Genomic DNA, 9,540 nt, shown 5'->3' on the forward strand with positions numbered 1-9,540 from the left:
TGTTGTTCTTTCTCGATTCAAGCAGTCTTAAGTATACTGGACACTGCTGGATGGTTGATGTCCAAATTCATTTTACGTTCACTGTCCATTTTCAGACAATTAACGCATTTAAAATCAGTTGAAGTACATTCAGATGTTCTATGTACAGCATTGCATTTAGAACAATTTTCTTTATTCGAACATTCGGTGCTCTTGTGACCAAACTTTTGTAGCTTTTCTTCACTAATACCGGTGCTTTCGAAAACGGAAACCGGGAACTAATAGTCCCAAAGTAGATTTATATATCGACTTACTAACAACTAGATGAATTTACCAGTAGGTTTTATAAAAATTCGCACCTCGTTTCGCCATCATTTGTGAAAAAACACTCATGAAAATGAAAAATTTTAACTTTTCGCGCTGTAATACCGAAGCCGGAATTCAGATCTGGATCAACTTTTCGAGGATGTTTTAAAGAATTTCAAGACCTTTCATTTGCGTCTTTGTTTGTTAGAATCGGTTAAAAAATTTCCGAGGAAATTGAGTGCGCATTTTCTCATAGATTTGCGCATATCACCCTGTAATTCCGAAGTCGGATCGGGATAAAGCTCAATAGCGATCTTTGAGACCACAAGACCTTTCATTTGAATCTGAGTTTGTGAAAATCGGTTCCGCCATCTCTGAGAAAGTCGAGTGACATTTTTTGTCACCTACACACATACATACTTACATACATACATACATACATACATACACACGAACTGATTCGAATGGTATATGACACTCGGTCCTCTGGACCTCCGTTCAAAAGTCGATTTTCACAGTGATTGCATAGCCTTTCTATATGAGGAATGCAAAAAGGTGTAGAAGAATAGATTGATGAATGAAAACGAAATTGCGGTGCGAATGACTATTAAACACTGACTGTCTAAGTTGGACGATGATTACCTCACTTACTTGGTATTAATTTTAAACGATCTCTGGAAGAGTTATAAAAATGTGATGAATTGTTGTTCTACCGCCTATTCACACAACGGAACCCTCAATTGATACAAGATGAAAAGTGTAAATTCTGAAAAAAAAACTAAGTTAACAACCAGTGAAGATTTCAGTGTGAGATCATTCAACATTATGAATGGAGTGCAACGTAGTTCAATAATTAAGTTCGTTCAGCTAGCATGAATCACTTGTATGACCAATCCAGAAATAAATGCTCAATGCGTTGTCATAATTACTAGTATCAGGCCTACGCAAGCCCATGGTCCAATGAAGAGCACGAAACTGCTTATTGCAATTAACAACTTCTTATGTTATATTCGTTATTCTTGGCGAAAGGGTGAAAAAGAGATTCATTTATTACTGGTTAAAGGGACCTACGAATGCCCTTTGCCATTCATTGAGTGAGAACTGCTTGTCCGGATCAGGCATGAACAACATTAATCAACATTACCGCTTCCATTACTCATCTTGACCTAGAGACCGGATAGCTGGCCGGCGGGCTGTACGAGTGGACTCAGCATCTTCACCTGCGCTCTGAGAACAGTCCTACTGATATTTTGTTAGTTCTCAGCACCATTCTCACACATTAATGCTAATTTGATTCCAATGGCCCAATTCTGGGGTAGGCTGCTTTGTTGTTTACCAAGCATACATACACGTAAGAAATGCTAAGCGGTGAAGAGGTGGAGAAAGATTTGTGAAAATCAAATAGCTGTCAGTTTACCTACTTATACAAAGTAACATGAATTTAAGACAGACGCCCAGCAGAAATGTTCATCAATATTCAACTAAAAAATATGGAAACAATCTTTGCTATTGTGTGCGTCACGTCGATCGAGTACTTCCATTCCGAACAAGCTATTGTAGGGCATTACCACATCTTTCTGGAATAATTAGGGGCACTTAGTAAGCTGAAGTTAAATACAGACATGAATAATGTAAAATTGTCTACATTCAACACATTTTTTTGCCAAGCTCCGAGAAAGGTAAAAAGTAGTGCCATCACATAAACAACAAGCAATCAGCCAATGGTTGCCACCCTACCACACCCGGTCGGGAAGTACTATTAAAACCCGTTATCCACATTTCACTTCAGCAACAGCAGCAGCACAGCACCAACAGCAACAACGGGCGGAAAAGCCATAAATACCCACCAGCAAAGCACGGCTTGTGAAGCAATCATCATCAGCGCGAACAGTTCCACGCGGTACCCGGCCTCGGTCCAAAAGAATCTGCCGGCAGGCACATGCCTTCGGTGTTTCATGATTCTTTCTTTGGTGGAGCCGTTGCTTTTTGTTGCCTCCAGCTAAACGATTGAAGACGCTATTTTGCTGTTATTCGTTTCTGACGAAATCCCAATCCACTTCCTCGCTCACTTATGTAGTCATCCGCGCTGGCGGGGCGATCGCATCGAAGCAAGCTGTTTAGCTGACCACCTCCAGTGATCGTACACGCATACGTACACGCGTCCAATGTGTTAATAAGAGCGAAAGTGAATTTGAAACATGTAAGCGTTTATGTTTTCGTTTGTTGCCGCAGTGCAATGATGAGACGCAATGAAGGAAACAGGTTCGTTGTTTGCTAAAATCCGTACAGCGCGTCGAAGTCACTCTCGCTCTCAGGACTCAATCGACTGTTTCGATCGATAGCGCACGATAGTCACGACGAAGTCGCTCGAGTGTCGCTATAATTTTAGACTTCATAATTGGGTTCGTAAATTAAGATCTAACGAAAAATCAACAATAGCTATCAATCAGACGACGGAAAAAAAGCAAGTCACGTGAAACAGTTGGTATTTCCGGTGAAATGACTAAATACGTAAGGCACATATCACTTACGGTAAGAGAGCATTCCGTTTGGTCCTCTACAATTTTTATTTCATGACATTACGAGTGGCGCTCTTCAGTTTTTTGTCAATGCACAGGGTTGAAGCCATGCTCCGACGAAATTTATTCACAAACCTCTGAAAAAAAACTGTTAAAACTATCAAATAATAGTAATATTAGGAACAATATTGGACTTAAAAGACAATTCGGATAAACAGGTGGCTTGTTACTGAATCCTCGGTCGTTAAGGTGAAATGTAGCGTCATAAAATGCGCGCAAAATTTCATCCGCTTCAGTTGAACGAACCGTCGCACAAAGCATAACAACAAAAACCGACACATAGAAACTAGAACTTTTTTCAGTGATTGAGCGCAGTGGGCTTACCTCTCGTTATGTTGACTTGTAAAAAAGACTGGACAATTCAATCGTTATTGTTAGTGATTACTCTTGCACAACAGCTATGAATAATTAGTAATTATGAATGACTAACATGAAGTTATATGTATATATATATATTGACTAACTTGTTAACCATGTATATGCTTGAGTTTAGTAGCAAGCATGAATTCTTTTGCAAAAGAACGATTGAAGACAAGATAATATTCAAGTATTTTCGATATCTTTGCCAGTAGTTCACCAGGCCACATTGTTTGTATCACAGGCTATATAAAAGTTATATTTTCAAATTTTCTACATGAACGATAATACTTGGCTTGTATTCATTGCATTCAATAGTCTGTCAAGGTTGAAGTTTTAGTTTTGCTATAAAAATTGCTACAATCTAAAATTATACCTATCATATGATATTACACAGCCAAGCTTTATTGCTTCAGCACCATCAATGCATTGAGTTCAACAGAGTTGGACATTTTTAGCAATATAAATGACAGTTACTTAGAAAATAACAGATTTCTTACAATACCCATTTTAATGTATTCAACTCGTTTTCATTCCAACACAAAACCCAATGCTGCATAAATTTGCGTCATTATTTGATAAGTAATTTTTGCTCACGATATAATGCCACCTAGTCCACCGTGCATGTCTCACACCACCTCAATACGAAACAGCAGCGCGCAAGCAATAAAAAATGCGGAAAAGTTGATGTAAACTTTTTCAAATTTCGGTTGTTTAAGCTAGAATCTTATAATTTTGAGTTGCATTTTCAGATTCTTTGTGAAATTCTGCTACAAACACTACTTTTCAGTTCTAAATCCATCTCCGTGGAACGGAACAGTAACCGTTTAAACATTTCAAAAACCAATTACGGCTCGGCGAAACAAAATTTCAAAATTCTAAGAATACTTAGTTGTGATAAATTTGATTTCGAAAACTTAAGTGTTTTTGGTTTTTCGAAAATATTTTAGATAACGGAATAATAATATAAGTTCCTTTCTTATATCTCCTCATTATTTCATTTCCCGAGCATAAAAACAAAATTAGTCAATTGTTTTAATCAATCGAATAAAGCGAAGCGTGTTTCGTCAGAAGCGTTCAGTGACGATCGAAACAATTGATAAAGGGTGTACGGACTCAAATTTCATCACAAGAAAATATTCGGCATAATTCACTCATTCAATTAGATGATCGAACTCTCAGGAAATCAAATCAACGATATTATTCAGCTTTTTCTATGTTCGCTTTACTCAATTTCAATACCATATCCATACACTCGAGCCTACCTCTTAACACTTCTTATAAGGTCCACCACTTCCATACCGATTTTGCTTCATTAGGGCATATTCAGGTGTGTTCTAGTTCTAGATGCATAATTTAAGTCAGTTTTAAATTTTAAATCTATCATAAATTAAACACGATTTCTTTACACTTTTGAATTCTAATTGATAGTTGATCGATTGTGTGAATTGCGAAACTTTCCCCCTTTTCACTACTAAAATTTTAAACGATTTTTGACGTCGATTATCTCATTTCGGATTTGCATATTTCATTGAAAGAAACTATTAAGATGCTGTACAGGATTCATTTCTGCCTTTTAGAAGGACCAAGTTGTGGAATTCTCTACACGAGCAAAATTCCGATTCTTGAAATGAGCAAAACGAGTCATGATTTAGGGAAAATAATATATTTTCATGTTATGATAATACACAATGATTAAAATTTCTCGGATTCATTATCAATTCGGACTGATTTCTATGAAATTTAAACGTAACGCACTTGAAGCTGATGGGTATAACTTCAGGCGTGTTTCTGCAAAGCAAAGCAAAGTCTTGGCATTACATTCCTTTTGTGGAATTTGGCCTTTCTGTTTCAACAGACTTCGCAGCCGATTCTTAGTGTACAGAATTATTGCATGGCTAGTACTATGGATTCTACTGACACTAAGAACCCTTCCAGGTCGGGGCTCGAACATACGACAACTGGCTTGTAAGACCAGCGTCCTATGCATTGAACCGCCAACCCGGTGTTTCTGCTACGATGGTAATTTTTGCAACATCAATTCAGGCGTTATGTGTGATTTTTGCAACGATGGTCATTTTTGCAATATAAATTCAGGGAAAAGAACGACGAACTTCTTTTAAAATGAAAATATTCTGTTTTTGAAATATGACGACGCAAAAGATAACGTGTTTAATTGCGTTCATTACTTTAGTTTAATTAATCAAAATGATTGAACAAAATATTTTTCTGATTTTCGTTAGATGGCGTTCCAAATTCACAATCGAATTAAACGCTAGCTCTCGGAATATCATTCTAGCAACAACGATCACATCAAATATGTAAGAATACATTCGAACAAAATGTAACATTGATGTTTGTCATATTAAAAGCGTAGCCGTGCTTAGTCTCTTATGATGTCAATTTTCGGTTCATTATCTTTATGATCATGTTATGTTTAATTCTCTATCAGCCGGTGGGTAAAACAACACGATTATTAAATAACATGCTTCAGGATCAAGTAAACATTTTCATTAGGTCTTGCTTTTCAATGTCTGCTTTTTGCTTTACCATTAATCTATTAATCTATCACATCACTTGAGGCAGAGGGTTAAAATATTGGAGGGTAGAAAATTGGAGCTACGAGCTTTGAAAAAAACGCATTCTTCAAGTAACGCATTTTCGAACCTTAATAAATTTTCATGGGAGAAGAGTAATTGCTCATGATTTCATGATAAGTTGAAATGATTGGTTTCATAACTTTCTAATCATAACAGCAGTAACGGATTTCTTTCCGTGTACGATATTTAGCACAGTTCGGAACATTTATCTCGAATGATTTTTGAATATCGAAAAGTGCACGAAATTATTTTGGATTTTCACTAAACTAGAAATCATCACCTTCGATTTGCTTGGCTTGAAATCGAATGAAATAAAAAAGAAAAGATTGATGGCAACAGCGCACTTGAACCGAGAAACATCACAAAGCACGTCAGTTAATCGACTAAATCAGTAGCGTACCGAGGAAATTTGGCGCCCGGGGTAAAAGAGATTCGCCGCCCGCATCGTTGGTTTAGTGAGCAAAAAAAAACAAAGCAGAACTTCATATCCGGAAAGAAAGATGATTATTAGTTTGCCACACGTTTTTTTTCTGATAAAAATGGTTAGTCGGGGAAATAGGTTTAGTTGGTTTTCGGCACATTCACCATATCTATCACGCATTTATCAAGGTTTAATTGCCTGAAGATGTGTGGTCCAGATCAGATGTCATTTATACAGTTTTATCTGTATTATACAGATGTTTACCAGTGCATACAGAATACGGATTTTTCACAGATTTCCTAAACTTATTATAGATTTCTACAGATTTTATTAACAGTAGGTAAGAATAAATCTAACTTTTTCGTCTGAGCTGTCTTATAAGATTAGGTAGCAGTGACGAGATGAAAGTTTGGTAATTCGTGGACAAATTATTAGATAAATCATAAATTTATATGACAATATTTTTAAAATGGTTCAGGCATTGGATGACCAGCAATAAATAAAATTCATACTATTATTTATTTCTTAGACAAATTTAAACTGATATTCGCGACGGTCATCGCATTGTGAAACTTTATTGTCAGCAAGGATGGCTTTTATCGTATCAAAGAACGCTCACTGGCAACTCTTCACACGATTGAATCAGTGCCATCAAAGAGAGACGGATATCATCGCAGCAACAAAAAACCGGCATGGTTCATTTGACATAGAATAGACACCAGTGCGAGAGCGAATTTCTCTCGATGACCTGTCTGAGAATCAAAGGTTAGCTCGCTGCTGTGGGGATTCTCTCTGAAGCAACAAACATTCTATAAAGGCAGTTCATAATTGCGATAAAATCATTTTACTATTGCCGCTTATTCTAACTATGTGCATATAACCTTTGTATAAGTTGTGTCTATGAAAATGTCTGTGAATGCTGTACACAAGGGTTTTGAAATATTGCAACCTAGTGTGAGAACCATCAAGTTGAATCATCGATTCGATTTTCTCCGATAATTGTCAACTTGCGATTCTCTCTTGGGAAATTCCACACAGCAACGATCATTATCAGACTGTAAATTTTTTTAAGGGCGTGAAATACTCAGAGTATGAAGTGGAACGAAGAAATGTAGCAAAATTCTCTCACGGTTCATGTATTGAGAGACTCGAGTTCACATAGCATCTTCTACCGGATTGAAGATGTTGTATACAATATAAATAGCAATATAGCAGCTTCTGTCAAATTTTCGGCAATCACCAACACTGATTGTCAGACTGATAGTATAAGCTGATTTGAGGTTTAACATTGAGTGCTGCTTAAATATGAAATTAACATTTTCAAATCAGTTAAGTACACGTAATTTTCGTTCGGCACGTCAGGAAGGACTTGACACTTCGGTGCTAATTATAAGTGTATTGCAAATAGCATCTGTGTTACGTGCTGCCTAGCGGTTTATGTTGAACTGCAACTGACATAACAGTTTAACATAAACTGTTATGCACATAAAAGTTTTTTTTTTTTATTTCGATCATTTTATTGATGTTGATCGAAATTTATAAACATTTAATTCCGATGTTGTATTTTCTCGTAAGCGTAAAATATGAAAATATTATGATATGAACAATAAATGTTCCCTGAATATTCATATTCTTAAAAGACAATGTTTTAAAACAACATTGAAATTTCCTTAGCATTATTTTAATGTGAAACTAAATATAGATTTTTCATATAGATTATTACAGATTTTCTGTTTCTTGTCTGTTTCATTCCGAAGTTGGAAAACTTTTCACTTCGGAGAACTAAAAGTCTAAGAAAATATTCGAGTTTGTTGTGTCAATAAATCATCTTGTTCAATTTTTCCCTCTTTTTTTTCAATTGTTGGTTTTGTAAAAAGTTTCGAAAGACTTCTTAATTCAGTAAAATAGGGGAAAAACTGTAAACTTCCTTAAATATTGTGGAAAGGCGCTTTATTTGGTAAAATTTCCAGTAAAATAATTGGTGAAATTTCCGTAAAAAGTGTCGAAAGAATTTCCGACTTAGAGATATATGGAAAATATTAGGGAATGTTTCTTTTTGCAATTCCGGGACTACACTGAACGGATATACAACATATAATTGCTATTATATGTTATGATTCGTGGAAGAAACATAAATAATAATTTTCAAATGATCGCAACTAAACCAATGTAGATAGTTACTGAAAGGTTTAATTTTTTTTATCTGAAATTCTAGAGTTACTGAAGTAGTCATATTTGTCCCGGGTAGTAGGCGTGTTTCTTCGAGAGTTTTCGACGCTACTTCAAATGCTCCACTGTAACAATAAAAATTGACATACGTTGTTACTTGAGATTTATTACTATCTTGTTGAGAAATAAATTTTCTAAAACGCAGGTGTATTTGCCACGGTGTTCACTACGAAAAACAGTATGAACTTCACATACCTAGGATAAATTGCAATGTTAAGAAAGAAAAATTACAAGTAACAAAACAAGCTTTTGCAGCTAGCAATAAAACGTATAATAACGTATATGCAGCTAGCAATAAAAGAATAGCTGATGAATCGGCATTTAGAAAACGGTGATAAGCCATTGTATTGATTGTTGAAATTGTGTGTGTGCCGAACAATTGCGAACACCCGACCCGAATATAAAGTAAGACAAAAAAGGAGATTTTGCTCCACGACAATTCGATATATTCGGAAGTGTTTGACCATGCGTCTCACTCATCGGAGCTTGCCCCATCCGACTACCATTTTTTACCTCGTCAGGATAAGTACTTTTTGAGCACATCTTCGAGTCTTACAAAAATGTGTGAGAATGGCTACCCCGGTGATAGTCAATTCTACTGGTAAGGTATCAATAGGTTACCAGAAAATTTCCATAATATGTTGAAAGTGATGGGATATTTTTCGAATAACTTTTACTCTCCAGCAAATAAAATATCTAAGCCTTGGTATTACCACAGAGAACAGGCATCAAAGTATAAATTTCAATTTCTGTAAGAAATTTAACGATTGTTTTACAAAGAAATCACCAAATAGCAATTCTCCTGTAGAGCCGCTTCGAGCAGCCCATTAATCCCTTATAGACTCTTGCGTTCGAAATTTCATACAATGGTGATTCCTGAAGTCGTGTGGAATGGTAATTTTTAGTGATTTTTTGGTTTGTACTAGCTTGGATGTCAGTTCTCTGTAGTATTACATTGTTTTTGTGGAATTTGACCTTCTTTTCAACAGACTTCGCAGCCCGATTCAATGCATAAGGCGCTAGTCTTACAAGTCAGTTATGGTATGTTCGAGCCCCGACCTCGAAGGAT

This window comes from Malaya genurostris, chromosome 2, assembly GCF_030247185.1.
Source record: "Malaya genurostris strain Urasoe2022 chromosome 2, Malgen_1.1, whole genome shotgun sequence".
In the NCBI taxonomy this organism is placed as follows: Eukaryota; Metazoa; Arthropoda; class Insecta; order Diptera; family Culicidae; genus Malaya; species Malaya genurostris.